Source organism: Somniosus microcephalus, unplaced genomic scaffold (assembly GCF_052327205.1).
Source record: "Somniosus microcephalus isolate GS21.2 unplaced genomic scaffold, FLI_Smic_1.0 scaffold764, whole genome shotgun sequence".
NCBI classification, from domain to species: domain Eukaryota; kingdom Metazoa; phylum Chordata; class Chondrichthyes; order Squaliformes; family Somniosidae; genus Somniosus; species Somniosus microcephalus.
The window spans coordinates 74467-88964 of record NW_028225951.1 but is presented as its reverse complement, the minus strand read 5'-3'; the positions used below and the strand labels follow the sequence as shown (position 1 = coordinate 88964).

At 54.0% G+C, this 14498-nt stretch overlaps 1 non-coding gene across 1 annotated transcript; it reads right to left on the bottom strand.

Moving 5' to 3' along the window:
• Positions 1-5823: 5823 nt before the first annotated feature.
• Positions 5824-5896, bottom strand: trnat-cgu (transfer RNA threonine (anticodon CGU)). The gene has a single exon. It is a non-coding gene; the product is annotated as a tRNA-Thr (tRNA).
• Positions 5897-14498: the final 8602 nt, after the last annotated feature.

The window sequence follows — 14498 nt, the reverse complement described above, 5'->3', positions numbered from 1 at the left end:
CTGCTACTTTCCGGTCACCTCGCTTCCCTTCCGTCGGCTCGGGCTCTTTCTCGGCTTCTTTCCCCATTTCTCTGACTTCCCGCCCTGCCGTTGCTCGGTAACGCCGATTGGAGCAAAGCGTTGAAAGAGATCAGGGAGCGGGCTAACCCAAAGCAGGAGATCCCTGCTGGTGGCGCAGCAACTCAGAGGCGAGTGCTAAGGAGCTACTGAGAAGCAAACTTGGTGCAATTGTAAGACGCAGCTTGGGAATTAGCTCAAATGGTAGAGCGCTCGCTTTGCATGTGAGAGGTAGCGGGATCGATGCCTGCATTCTCCACTCCTCTTTTGGCTCGGGGCAATGGCTCAAACGCAACAGTGGTGTCAGCTGTCGGTGAACCCGTGTACTTCCGAAGGGTCTCCACACGCTGAGGTACAGAGGGGCCAAGGGACATCAAATCCTTTGGTGTGCCGTAGCAGCAAGTCTTGTCGATAGTCTTGTGCAGCAAAAATGGAAAGCTGAGATGAGGGATAAAAATGCTTTGCAAGTATCAATGCCTTCTCTGAGGATCGAACTCAGGACCTTCAGATTATGAGACTGACGCGCTGCCTACTGCGCTAAGAAGGCACTTGCCATGCAAACTGCTGGGCAGCATGACCAAGTAGGTGCGCTTGCGAGGCATCTAGCGCCATAATGCAAAGTGCGTAAAAAAGTTCGAGCCAGGTAGGAGTCGAACCTACAATCTTCTGATCCGTAGTCAGACGCGTTATCCATTGCGCCACAGGCCCAGCCTGTACAGAGCAGCTGGCAACTCACAGTCCCACAACACTGCGGCATCAGCAGGTACACCAGGCCGGGAGCGTCAAAAGGCGCACGGCGGACAATCACCAAAGCGAGACACCTTTGCCACTTCCCTTCGATTTTCAGGTGGTAGAGCGGAGGACTGCAGTGGAAAAAAAGCAAAGCAAAGTCGTCGTTAGGTCGCTGGTTCGACTCCGGCTTGAAGGAGCGGGCGTTCTTGTGCAGTAAGTGAGCGGTAAGGAGCTTTCAGCTCAAGGCAGTGCTCTTAACTTGACGCTAGTTTACATGTTGCTGCTGAGGCACAGGACACCTCCATTGCTTGAGCAGTTGCATCTGCACACCAGCAGGGAGTGCCTTTGAGCAGCAATGCACCAAAACACCCACCACTCTCTTTCAGGCAAAACCTCAGGCAAAAGAATTCATCTATCAGTCAGACAGGGCTCTCGGCTGCTCCCTCACGCTCGTGGCGGCTGCTACTTTCCGGTCACCTCGCTTCCCTTCCGTCGGCTCGGGCTCTTTCTCGGCTTCTTTCCCCATTTCTCTGACTTCCCGCCCTGCCGTTGCTCGGTAACGCCGATTGGAGCAAAGCGTTGAAAGAGATCAGGGAGCGGGCTAACCCAAAGCAGGAGATCCCTGCTGGTGGCGCAGCAACTCAGAGGCGAGTGCTAAGGAGCTACTGAGAAGCAAACTTGGTGCAATTGTAAGACGCAGCTGGGGAATTAGCTCAAATGGTAGAGCGCTCGCTTTGCATGTGAGAGGTAGCGGGATCGATGCCTGCATTCTCCACTCCTCTTTTGGCTCGGGGCAATGGCTCAAACGCAACAGTGGTGTCAGCTGTCGGTGAACCTGTGTACTTCCGAAGGGTCTCCACACGCTGAGGGACAGAGGGGCCAAGGGACATCAAATCCTTTGGTGTGCCGTAGCAGCAAGTCTTGTGCAGCCAAAATGGAAAGCTGAGATGAGGGATAAAAAAGCTTTGCAAGTATCAATGCCTTCTCTGAGGATTGAACTCAGGATCTTTAGATTATGAGACTGACGCGCTGCCTACTGCGCTAAGAAGGCACTGGCCGTGCAAACTGCTGGGCAGCATGACCAAGTAGGTGCGCTTGCGAGGCATCTAGAGCCATAATGCAAAGTGCGTAAAAAAGATTAAGCCAGGTAGGAGTCGAACCTACAATCTTCTGATCCGTAGTGAGACGCGTTATCCATTGCGCCACTGGCACAGCCTCTCCAGAGCAGCGGGCAACTCACAGTCCCACAACACTGCGGCATCAGCAGGTACACCAGGCCGCGAGCGTCAAAAGGCGCACGGCGGACAATCACCAAAGCGAGACACCTTTGCCGCTTCCCTTCGATTTTCAGGTGGTAGAGCGGAGGACTGCAGTGGAAAAAAAGCAAAGCAAAGTCGTCGTTAGGTCGCTGGTTCGACTCCGGCTTGAAGGAGCGGGCGTTCTTGTGCAGTAAGTGAGCGGTAAGGAGCTTTTAGCTCAAGGCAGTGCTCTTAACTTGACGCTAGTTTACATGTTGCTGCTGAGGCACAGGACACCTCCATTGCTTGAGCAGTTGCATCTGCACACCAGCAGGGAGTGCCTTTGAGCAGCAATGCACCAAAACACCCACCACTCTCTTTCAGGCAAAACCTCAGGCAAAAGAATTCATCTATCAGTCAGACAGGGCTCTCGGCTGCTCCCTCACGCTCGTGGCGGCTGCTACTTTCCGGTCACCTCGCTTCCCTTCCGTCGGCTCGGGCTCTTTCTCGGCTTCTTTCCCCATTTCTCTGACTTCCCGCCCTGCCGTTGCTCGGTAACGCCGATTGGAGCAAAGCGTTGAAAGAGATCAGGGAGCGGGCTAACCCAAAGCAGGAGATCCCTGCTGGTGGCGCAGCAACTCAGAGGCGAGTGCTAAGGAGCTACTGAGAAGCAAACTTGGTGCAATTGTAAGACGCAGCTTGGGAATTAGCTCAAATGGTAGAGCGCTCGCTTTGCATGTGAGAGGTAGCGGGATCGATGCCTGCATTCTCCACTCCTCTTTTGGCTCGGGGCAATGGCTCAAACGCAACAGTGGTGTCAGCTGTCGGTGAACCCGTGTACTTCCGAAGGGTCTCCACACGCTGAGGTACAGAGGGGCCAAGGGACATCAAATCCTTTGGTGTGCCGTAGCAGCAAGTCTTGTCGATAGTCTTGTGCAGCAAAAATGGAAAGCTGAGATGAGGGATAAAAATGCTTTGCAAGTATCAATGCCTTCTCTGAGGATCGAACTCAGGACCTTCAGATTATGAGACTGACGCGCTGCCTACTGCGCTAAGAAGGCACTTGCCATGCAAACTGCTGGGCAGCATGACCAAGTAGGTGCGCTTGCGAGGCATCTAGCGCCATAATGCAAAGTGCGTAAAAAAGTTCGAGCCAGGTAGGAGTCGAACCTACAATCTTCTGATCCGTAGTCAGACGCGTTATCCATTGCGCCACAGGCCCAGCCTGTACAGAGCAGCTGGCAACTCACAGTCCCACAACACTGCGGCATCAGCAGGTACACCAGGCCGGGAGCGTCAAAAGGCGCACGGCGGACAATCACCAAAGCGAGACACCTTTGCCACTTCCCTTCGATTTTCAGGTGGTAGAGCGGAGGACTGCAGTGGAAAAAAAGCAAAGCAAAGTCGTCGTTAGGTCGCTGGTTCGACTCCGGCTTGAAGGAGCGGGCGTTCTTGTGCAGTAAGTGAGCGGTAAGGAGCTTTCAGCTCAAGGCAGTGCTCTTAACTTGACGCTAGTTTACATGTTGCTGCTGAGGCACAGGACACCTCCATTGCTTGAGCAGTTGCATCTGCACACCAGCAGGGAGTGCCTTTGAGCAGCAATGCACCAAAACACCCACCACTCTCTTTCAGGCAAAACCTCAGGCAAAAGAATTCATCTATCAGTCAGACAGGGCTCTCGGCTGCTCCCTCACGCTCGTGGCGGCTGCTACTTTCCGGTCACCTCGCTTCCCTTCCGTCGGCTCGGGCTCTTTCTCGGCTTCTTTCCCCATTTCTCTGACTTCCCGCCCTGCCGTTGCTCGGTAACGCCGATTGGAGCAAAGCGTTGAAAGAGATCAGGGAGCGGGCTAACCCAAAGCAGGAGATCCCTGCTGGTGGCGCAGCAACTCAGAGGCGAGTGCTAAGGAGCTACTGAGAAGCAAACTTGGTGCAATTGTAAGACGCAGCTGGGGAATTAGCTCAAATGGTAGAGCGCTCGCTTTGCATGTGAGAGGTAGCGGGATCGATGCCTGCATTCTCCACTCCTCTTTTGGCTCGGGGCAATGGCTCAAACGCAACAGTGGTGTCAGCTGTCGGTGAACCCGTGTACTTCCGAAGGGTCTCCACACGCTGAGGTACAGAGGGGCCAAGGGACATCAAATCCTTTGGTGTGCCGTAGCAGCAAGTCTTGTCGATAGTCTTGTGCAGCAAAAATGGAAAGCTGAGATGAGGGATAAAAATGCTTTGCAAGTATCAATGCCTTCTCTGAGGATCGAACTCAGGACCTTCAGATTATGAGACTGACGCGCTGCCTACTGCGCTAAGAAGGCACTGGCCGTGCAAACTGCTGGGCAGCATGACCAAGTAGGTGCGCTTGCGAGGCATCTAGAGCCATAATGCAAAGTGCGTAAAAAAGATTAAGCCAGGTAGGAGTCGAACCTACAATCTTCTGATCCGTAGTGAGACGCGTTATCCATTGCGCCACTGGCACAGCCTCTCCAGAGCAGCGGGCAACTCACAGTCCCACAACACTGCGGCATCAGCAGGTACACCAGGCCGCGAGCGTCAAAAGGCGCACGGCGGACAATCACCAAAGCGAGACACCTTTGCCGCTTCCCTTCGATTTTCAGGTGGTAGAGCGGAGGACTGCAGTGGAAAAAAAGCAAAGCAAAGTCGTCGTTAGGTCGCTGGTTCGACTCCGGCTTGAAGGAGCGGGCGTTCTTGTGCAGTAAGTGAGCGGTAAGGAGCTTTTAGCTCAAGGCAGTGCTCTTAACTTGACGCTAGTTTACATGTTGCTGCTGAGGCACAGGACACCTCCATTGCTTGAGCAGTTGCATCTGCACACCAGCAGGGAGTGCCTTTGAGCAGCAATGCACCAAAACACCCACCACTCTCTTTCAGGCAAAACCTCAGGCAAAAGAATTCATCTATCAGTCAGACAGGGCTCTCGGCTGCTCCCTCACGCTCGTGGCGGCTGCTACTTTCCGGTCACCTCGCTTCCCTTCCGTCGGCTCGGGCTCTTTCTCGGCTTCTTTCCCCATTTCACAGAATCACAGAATCACAGAAACCCCACAGTGCAGATAGAGGCCATTTCGGCCCATCGAGCCTGCACCGACACATATCCCACCCGATCCCCGTAACCCCTACACCAACACGTAACCCCACGTATTTAATCCCCCTAACACTAAGGGTCAATTTATCACAGCCAATCAACCTAACCCGCACATCTTTGGACTGTGGGAGGAAACCGGAGCACCCGGAGGAAACCCACGCAAACACGGGGAGAATGTGCAAACTCCACACAGACAGTCACCTGAGGCCGGATTCGAACCCGGGTCCCTGGCGCTGTGAGGCACTCTGACTTCCCGCCCTGCCGTTGCTCGGTAACGCCGATTGGAGCAAAGCGTTGAAAGAGATCAGGGAGCGGGCTAACCCAAAGCAGGAGATCCCTGCTGGTGGCGCAGCAACTCAGAGGCGAGTGCTAAGGAGCTACTGAGAAGCAAACTTGGTGCAATTGTAAGACGCAGCTTGGGAATTAGCTCAAATGGTAGAGCGCTCGCTTTGCATGTGAGAGGTAGCGGGATCGATGCCTGCATTCTCCACTCCTCTTTTGGCTCGGGGCAATGGCTCAAACGCAACAGTGGTGTCAGCTGTCGGTGAACCCGTGTACTTCCGAAGGGTCTCCACACGCTGAGGTACAGAGGGGCCAAGGGACATCAAATCCTTTGGTGTGCCGTAGCAGCAAGTCTTGTCGATAGTCTTGTGCAGCAAAAATGGAAAGCTGAGATGAGGGATAAAAATGCTTTGCAAGTATCAATGCCTTCTCTGAGGATCGAACTCAGGACCTTCAGATTACGAGACTGACGCGCTGCCTACTGCGCTAAGAAGGCACTTGCCATGCAAACTGCTGGGCAGCATGACCAAGTAGGTGCGCTTGCGAGGCATCTAGCGCCATAATGCAAAGTGCGTAAAAAAGTTCGAGCCAGGTAGGAGTCGAACCTACAATCTTCTGATCCGTAGTCAGACGCGTTATCCATTGCGCCACAGGCCCAGCCTGTACAGAGCAGCTGGCAACTCACAGTCCCACAACACTGCGGCATCAGCAGGTACACCAGGCCGGGAGCGTCAAAAGGCGCACGGCGGACAATCACCAAAGCGAGACACCTTTGCCACTTCCCTTCGATTTTCAGGTGGTAGAGCGGAGGACTGCAGTGGAAAAAAAGCAAAGCAAAGTCGTCGTTAGGTCGCTGGTTCGACTCCGGCTTGAAGGAGCGGGCGTTCTTGTGCAGTAAGTGAGCGGTAAGGAGCTTTCAGCTCAAGGCAGTGCTCTTAACTTGACGCTAGTTTACATGTTGCTGCTGAGGCACAGGACACCTCCATTGCTTGAGCAGTTGCATCTGCACACCAGCAGGGAGTGCCTTTGAGCAGCAATGCACCAAAACACCCACCACTCTCTTTCAGGCAAAACCTCAGGCAAAAGAATTCATCTATCAGTCAGACAGGGCTCTCGGCTGCTCCCTCACGCTCGTGGCGGCTGCTACTTTCCGGTCACCTCGCTTCCCTTCCGTCGGCTCGGGCTCTTTCTCGGCTTCTTTCCCCATTTCTCTGACTTCCCGCCCTGCCGTTGCTCGGTAACGCCGATTGGAGCAAAGCGTTGAAAGAGATCAGGGAGCGGGCTAACCCAAAGCAGGAGATCCCTGCTGGTGGCGCAGCAACTCAGAGGCGAGTGCTAAGGAGCTACTGAGAAGCAAACTTGGTGCAATTGTAAGACGCAGCTGGGGAATTAGCTCAAATGGTAGAGCGCTCGCTTTGCATGTGAGAGGTAGCGGGATCGATGCCTGCATTCTCCACTCCTCTTTTGGCTCGGGGCAATGGCTCAAACGCAACAGTGGTGTCAGCTGTCGGTGAACCTGTGTACTTCCGAAGGGTCTCCACACGCTGAGGGACAGAGGGGCCAAGGGACATCAAATCCTTTGGTGTGCCGTAGCAGCAAGTCTTGTGCAGCCAAAATGGAAAGCTGAGATGAGGGATAAAAAAGCTTTGCAAGTATCAATGCCTTCTCTGAGGATTGAACTCAGGATCTTTAGATTATGAGACTGACGCGCTGCCTACTGCGCTAAGAAGGCACTGGCCGTGCAAACTGCTGGGCAGCATGACCAAGTAGGTGCGCTTGCGAGGCATCTAGAGCCATAATGCAAAGTGCGTAAAAAAGATTAAGCCAGGTAGGAGTCGAACCTACAATCTTCTGATCCGTAGTGAGACGCGTTATCCATTGCGCCACTGGCACAGCCTCTCCAGAGCAGCGGGCAACTCACAGTCCCACAACACTGCGGCATCAGCAGGTACACCAGGCCGCGAGCGTCAAAAGGCGCACGGCGGACAATCACCAAAGCGAGACACCTTTGCCGCTTCCCTTCGATTTTCAGGTGGTAGAGCGGAGGACTGCAGTGGAAAAAAAGCAAAGCAAAGTCGTCGTTAGGTCGCTGGTTCGACTCCGGCTTGAAGGAGCGGGCGTTCTTGTGCAGTAAGTGAGCGGTAAGGAGCTTTTAGCTCAAGGCAGTGCTCTTAACTTGACGCTAGTTTACATGTTGCTGCTGAGGCACAGGACACCTCCATTGCTTGAGCAGTTGCATCTGCACACCAGCAGGGAGTGCCTTTGAGCAGCAATGCACCAAAACACCCACCACTCTCTTTCAGGCAAAACCTCAGGCAAAAGAATTCATCTATCAGTCAGACAGGGCTCTCGGCTGCTCCCTCACGCTCGTGGCGGCTGCTACTTTCCGGTCACCTCGCTTCCCTTCCGTCGGCTCGGGCTCTTTCTCGGCTTCTTTCCCCATTTCTCTGACTTCCCGCCCTGCCGTTGCTCGGTAACGCCGATTGGAGCAAAGCGTTGAAAGAGATCAGGGAGCGGGCTAACCCAAAGCAGGAGATCCCTGCTGGTGGCGCAGCAACTCAGAGGCGAGTGCTAAGGAGCTACTGAGAAGCAAACTTGGTGCAATTGTAAGACGCAGCTTGGGAATTAGCTCAAATGGTAGAGCGCTCGCTTTGCATGTGAGAGGTAGCGGGATCGATGCCTGCATTCTCCACTCCTCTTTTGGCTCGGGGCAATGGCTCAAACGCAACAGTGGTGTCAGCTGTCGGTGAACCCGTGTACTTCCGAAGGGTCTCCACACGCTGAGGTACAGAGGGGCCAAGGGACATCAAATCCTTTGGTGTGCCGTAGCAGCAAGTCTTGTCGATAGTCTTGTGCAGCAAAAATGGAAAGCTGAGATGAGGGATAAAAATGCTTTGCAAGTATCAATGCCTTCTCTGAGGATCGAACTCAGGACCTTCAGATTATGAGACTGACGCGCTGCCTACTGCGCTAAGAAGGCACTTGCCATGCAAACTGCTGGGCAGCATGACCAAGTAGGTGCGCTTGCGAGGCATCTAGCGCCATAATGCAAAGTGCGTAAAAAAGTTCGAGCCAGGTAGGAGTCGAACCTACAATCTTCTGATCCGTAGTCAGACGCGTTATCCATTGCGCCACAGGCCCAGCCTGTACAGAGCAGCTGGCAACTCACAGTCCCACAACACTGCGGCATCAGCAGGTACACCAGGCTGGGAGCGTCAAAAGGCGCACGGCGGACAATCACCAAAGCGAGACACCTTTGCCACTTCCCTTCGATTTTCAGGTGGTAGAGCGGAGGACTGCAGTGGAAAAAAAGCAAAGCAAAGTCGTCGTTAGGTCGCTGGTTCGACTCCGGCTTGAAGGAGCGGGCGTTCTTGTGCAGTAAGTGAGCGGTAAGGAGCTTTCAGCTCAAGGCAGTGCTCTTAACTTGACGCTAGTTTACATGTTGCTGCTGAGGCACAGGACACCTCCATTGCTTGAGCAGTTGCATCTGCACACCAGCAGGGAGTGCCTTTGAGCAGCAATGCACCAAAACACCCACCACTCTCTTTCAGGCAAAACCTCAGGCAAAAGAATTCATCTATCAGTCAGACAGGGCTCTCGGCTGCTCCCTCACGCTCGTGGCGGCTGCTACTTTCCGGTCACCTCGCTTCCCTTCCGTCGGCTCGGGCTCTTTCTCGGCTTCTTTCCCCATTTCTCTGACTTCCCGCCCTGCCGTTGCTCGGTAACGCCGATTGGAGCAAAGCGTTGAAAGAGATCAGGGAGCGGGCTAACCCAAAGCAGGAGATCCCTGCTGGTGGCGCAGCAACTCAGAGGCGAGTGCTAAGGAGCTACTGAGAAGCAAACTTGGTGCAATTGTAAGACGCAGCTGGGGAATTAGCTCAAATGGTAGAGCGCTCGCTTTGCATGTGAGAGGTAGCGGGATCGATGCCTGCATTCTCCACTCCTCTTTTGGCTCGGGGCAATGGCTCAAACGCAACAGTGGTGTCAGCTGTCGGTGAACCTGTGTACTTCCGAAGGGTCTCCACACGCTGAGGGACAGAGGGGCCAAGGGACATCAAATCCTTTGGTGTGCCGTAGCAGCAAGTCTTGTGCAGCCAAAATGGAAAGCTGAGATGAGGGATAAAAAAGCTTTGCAAGTATCAATGCCTTCTCTGAGGATTGAACTCAGGATCTTTAGATTATGAGACTGACGCGCTGCCTACTGCGCTAAGAAGGCACTGGCCGTGCAAACTGCTGGGCAGCATGACCAAGTAGGTGCGCTTGCGAGGCATCTAGAGCCATAATGCAAAGTGCGTAAAAAAGATTAAGCCAGGTAGGAGTCGAACCTACAATCTTCTGATCCGTAGTGAGACGCGTTATCCATTGCGCCACTGGCACAGCCTCTCCAGAGCAGCGGGCAACTCACAGTCCCACAACACTGCGGCATCAGCAGGTACACCAGGCCGCGAGCGTCAAAAGGCGCACGGCGGACAATCACCAAAGCGAGACACCTTTGCCGCTTCCCTTCGATTTTCAGGTGGTAGAGCGGAGGACTGCAGTGGAAAAAAAGCAAAGCAAAGTCGTCGTTAGGTCGCTGGTTCGACTCCGGCTTGAAGGAGCGGGCGTTCTTGTGCAGTAAGTGAGCGGTAAGGAGCTTTTAGCTCAAGGCAGTGCTCTTAACTTGACGCTAGTTTACATGTTGCTGCTGAGGCACAGGACACCTCCATTGCTTGAGCAGTTGCATCTGCACACCAGCAGGGAGTGCCTTTGAGCAGCAATGCACCAAAACACCCACCACTCTCTTTCAGGCAAAACCTCAGGCAAAAGAATTCATCTATCAGTCAGACAGGGCTCTCGGCTGCTCCCTCACGCTCGTGGCGGCTGCTACTTTCCGGTCACCTCGCTTCCCTTCCGTCGGCTCGGGCTCTTTCTCGGCTTCTTTCCCCATTTCTCTGACTTCCCGCCCTGCCGTTGCTCGGTAACGCCGATTGGAGCAAAGCGTTGAAAGAGATCAGGGAGCGGGCTAACCCAAAGCAGGAGATCCCTGCTGGTGGCGCAGCAACTCAGAGGCGAGTGCTAAGGAGCTACTGAGAAGCAAACTTGGTGCAATTGTAAGACGCAGCTTGGGAATTAGCTCAAATGGTAGAGCGCTCGCTTTGCATGTGAGAGGTAGCGGGATCGATGCCTGCATTCTCCACTCCTCTTTTGGCTCGGGGCAATGGCTCAAACGCAACAGTGGTGTCAGCTGTCGGTGAACCCGTGTACTTCCGAAGGGTCTCCACACGCTGAGGTACAGAGGGGCCAAGGGACATCAAATCCTTTGGTGTGCCGTAGCAGCAAGTCTTGTCGATAGTCTTGTGCAGCAAAAATGGAAAGCTGAGATGAGGGATAAAAATGCTTTGCAAGTATCAATGCCTTCTCTGAGGATCGAACTCAGGACCTTCAGATTATGAGACTGACGCGCTGCCTACTGCGCTAAGAAGGCACTTGCCATGCAAACTGCTGGGCAGCATGACCAAGTAGGTGCGCTTGCGAGGCATCTAGCGCCATAATGCAAAGTGCGTAAAAAAGTTCGAGCCAGGTAGGAGTCGAACCTACAATCTTCTGATCCGTAGTCAGACGCGTTATCCATTGCGCCACAGGCCCAGCCTGTACAGAGCAGCTGGCAACTCACAGTCCCACAACACTGCGGCATCAGCAGGTACACCAGGCCGGGAGCGTCAAAAGGCGCACGGCGGACAATCACCAAAGCGAGACACCTTTGCCACTTCCCTTCGATTTTCAGGTGGTAGAGCGGAGGACTGCAGTGGAAAAAAAGCAAAGCAAAGTCGTCGTTAGGTCGCTGGTTCGACTCCGGCTTGAAGGAGCGGGCGTTCTTGTGCAGTAAGTGAGCGGTAAGGAGCTTTCAGCTCAAGGCAGTGCTCTTAACTTGACGCTAGTTTACATGTTGCTGCTGAGGCACAGGACACCTCCATTGCTTGAGCAGTTGCATCTGCACACCAGCAGGGAGTGCCTTTGAGCAGCAATGCACCAAAACACCCACCACTCTCTTTCAGGCAAAACCTCAGGCAAAAGAATTCATCTATCAGTCAGACAGGGCTCTCGGCTGCTCCCTCACGCTCGTGGCGGCTGCTACTTTCCGGTCACCTCGCTTCCCTTCCGTCGGCTCGGGCTCTTTCTCGGCTTCTTTCCCCATTTCTCTGACTTCCCGCCCTGCCGTTGCTCGGTAACGCCGATTGGAGCAAAGCGTTGAAAGAGATCAGGGAGCGGGCTAACCCAAAGCAGGAGATCCCTGCTGGTGGCGCAGCAACTCAGAGGCGAGTGCTAAGGAGCTACTGAGAAGCAAACTTGGTGCAATTGTAAGACGCAGCTGGGGAATTAGCTCAAATGGTAGAGCGCTCGCTTTGCATGTGAGAGGTAGCGGGATCGATGCCTGCATTCTCCACTCCTCTTTTGGCTCGGGGCAATGGCTCAAACGCAACAGTGGTGTCAGCTGTCGGTGAACCTGTGTACTTCCGAAGGGTCTCCACACGCTGAGGGACAGAGGGGCCAAGGGACATCAAATCCTTTGGTGTGCCGTAGCAGCAAGTCTTGTGCAGCCAAAATGGAAAGCTGAGATGAGGGATAAAAAAGCTTTGCAAGTATCAATGCCTTCTCTGAGGATTGAACTCAGGATCTTTAGATTATGAGACTGACGCGCTGCCTACTGCGCTAAGAAGGCACTGGCCGTGCAAACTGCTGGGCAGCATGACCAAGTAGGTGCGCTTGCGAGGCATCTAGAGCCATAATGCAAAGTGCGTAAAAAAGATTAAGCCAGGTAGGAGTCGAACCTACAATCTTCTGATCCGTAGTGAGACGCGTTATCCATTGCGCCACTGGCACAGCCTCTCCAGAGCAGCGGGCAACTCACAGTCCCACAACACTGCGGCATCAGCAGGTACACCAGGCCGCGAGCGTCAAAAGGCGCACGGCGGACAATCACCAAAGCGAGACACCTTTGCCGCTTCCCTTCGATTTTCAGGTGGTAGAGCGGAGGACTGCAGTGGAAAAAAAGCAAAGCAAAGTCGTCGTTAGGTCGCTGGTTCGACTCCGGCTTGAAGGAGCGGGCGTTCTTGTGCAGTAAGTGAGCGGTAAGGAGCTTTTAGCTCAAGGCAGTGCTCTTAACTTGACGCTAGTTTACATGTTGCTGCTGAGGCACAGGACACCTCCATTGCTTGAGCAGTTGCATCTGCACACCAGCAGGGAGTGCCTTTGAGCAGCAATGCACCAAAACACCCACCACTCTCTTTCAGGCAAAACCTCAGGCAAAAGAATTCATCTATCAGTCAGACAGGGCTCTCGGCTGCTCCCTCACGCTCGTGGCGGCTGCTACTTTCCGGTCACCTCGCTTCCCTTCCGTCGGCTCGGGCTCTTTCTCGGCTTCTTTCCCCATTTCTCTGACTTCCCGCCCTGCCGTTGCTCGGTAACGCCGATTGGAGCAAAGCGTTGAAAGAGATCAGGGAGCGGGCTAACCCAAAGCAGGAGATCCCTGCTGGTGGCGCAGCAACTCAGAGGCGAGTGCTAAGGAGCTACTGAGAAGCAAACTTGGTGCAATTGTAAGACGCAGCTTGGGAATTAGCTCAAATGGTAGAGCGCTCGCTTTGCATGTGAGAGGTAGCGGGATCGATGCCTGCATTCTCCACTCCTCTTTTGGCTCGGGGCAATGGCTCAAACGCAACAGTGGTGTCAGCTGTCGGTGAACCCGTGTACTTCCGAAGGGTCTCCACACGCTGAGGTACAGAGGGGCCAAGGGACATCAAATCCTTTGGTGTGCCGTAGCAGCAAGTCTTGTCGATAGTCTTGTGCAGCAAAAATGGAAAGCTGAGATGAGGGATAAAAATGCTTTGCAAGTATCAATGCCTTCTCTGAGGATCGAACTCAGGACCTTCAGATTATGAGACTGACGCGCTGCCTACTGCGCTAAGAAGGCACTTGCCATGCAAACTGCTGGGCAGCATGACCAAGTAGGTGCGCTTGCGAGGCATCTAGCGCCATAATGCAAAGTGCGTAAAAAAGTTCGAGCCAGGTAGGAGTCGAACCTACAATCTTCTGATCCGTAGTCAGACGCGTTATCCATTGCGCCACAGGCCCAGCCTGTACAGAGCAGCTGGCAACTCACAGTCCCACAACACTGCGGCATCAGCAGGTACACCAGGCCGGGAGCGTCAAAAGGCGCACGGCGGACAATCACCAAAGCGAGACACCTTTGCCACTTCCCTTCGATTTTCAGGTGGTAGAGCGGAGGACTGCAGTGGAAAAAAAGCAAAGCAAAGTCGTCGTTAGGTCGCTGGTTCGACTCCGGCTTGAAGGAGCGGGCGTTCTTGTGCAGTAAGTGAGCGGTAAGGAGCTTTCAGCTCAAGGCAGTGCTCTTAACTTGACGCTAGTTTACATGTTGCTGCTGAGGCACAGGACACCTCCATTGCTTGAGCAGTTGCATCTGCACACCAGCAGGGAGTGCCTTTGAGCAGCAATGCACCAAAACACCCACCACTCTCTTTCAGGCAAAACCTCAGGCAAAAGAATTCATCTATCAGTCAGACAGGGCTCTCGGCTGCTCCCTCACGCTCGTGGCGGCTGCTACTTTCCGGTCACCTCGCTTCCCTTCCGTCGGCTCGGGCTCTTTCTCGGCTTCTTTCCCCATTTCTCTGACTTCCCGCCCTGCCGTTGCTCGGTAACGCCGATTGGAGCAAAGCGTTGAAAGAGATCAGGGAGCGGGCTAACCCAAAGCAGGAGATCCCTGCTGGTGGCGCAGCAACTCAGAGGCGAGTGCTAAGGAGCTACTGAGAAGCAAACTTGGTGCAATTGTAAGACGCAGCTGGGGAATTAGCTCAAATGGTAGAGCGCTCGCTTTGCATGTGAGAGGTAGCGGGATCGATGCCTGCATTCTCCACTCCTCTTTTGGCTCGGGGCAATGGCTCAAACGCAACAGTGGTGTCAGCTGTCGGTGAACCTGTGTACTTCCGAAGGGTCTCCACACGCTGAGGGACAGAGGGGCCAAGGGACATCAAATCCTTTGGTGTGCCGTAGCAGCAAGTCTTGTGCAGCCAAAATGGAAAGCTGAGATGAGGGATAAAAAAGCT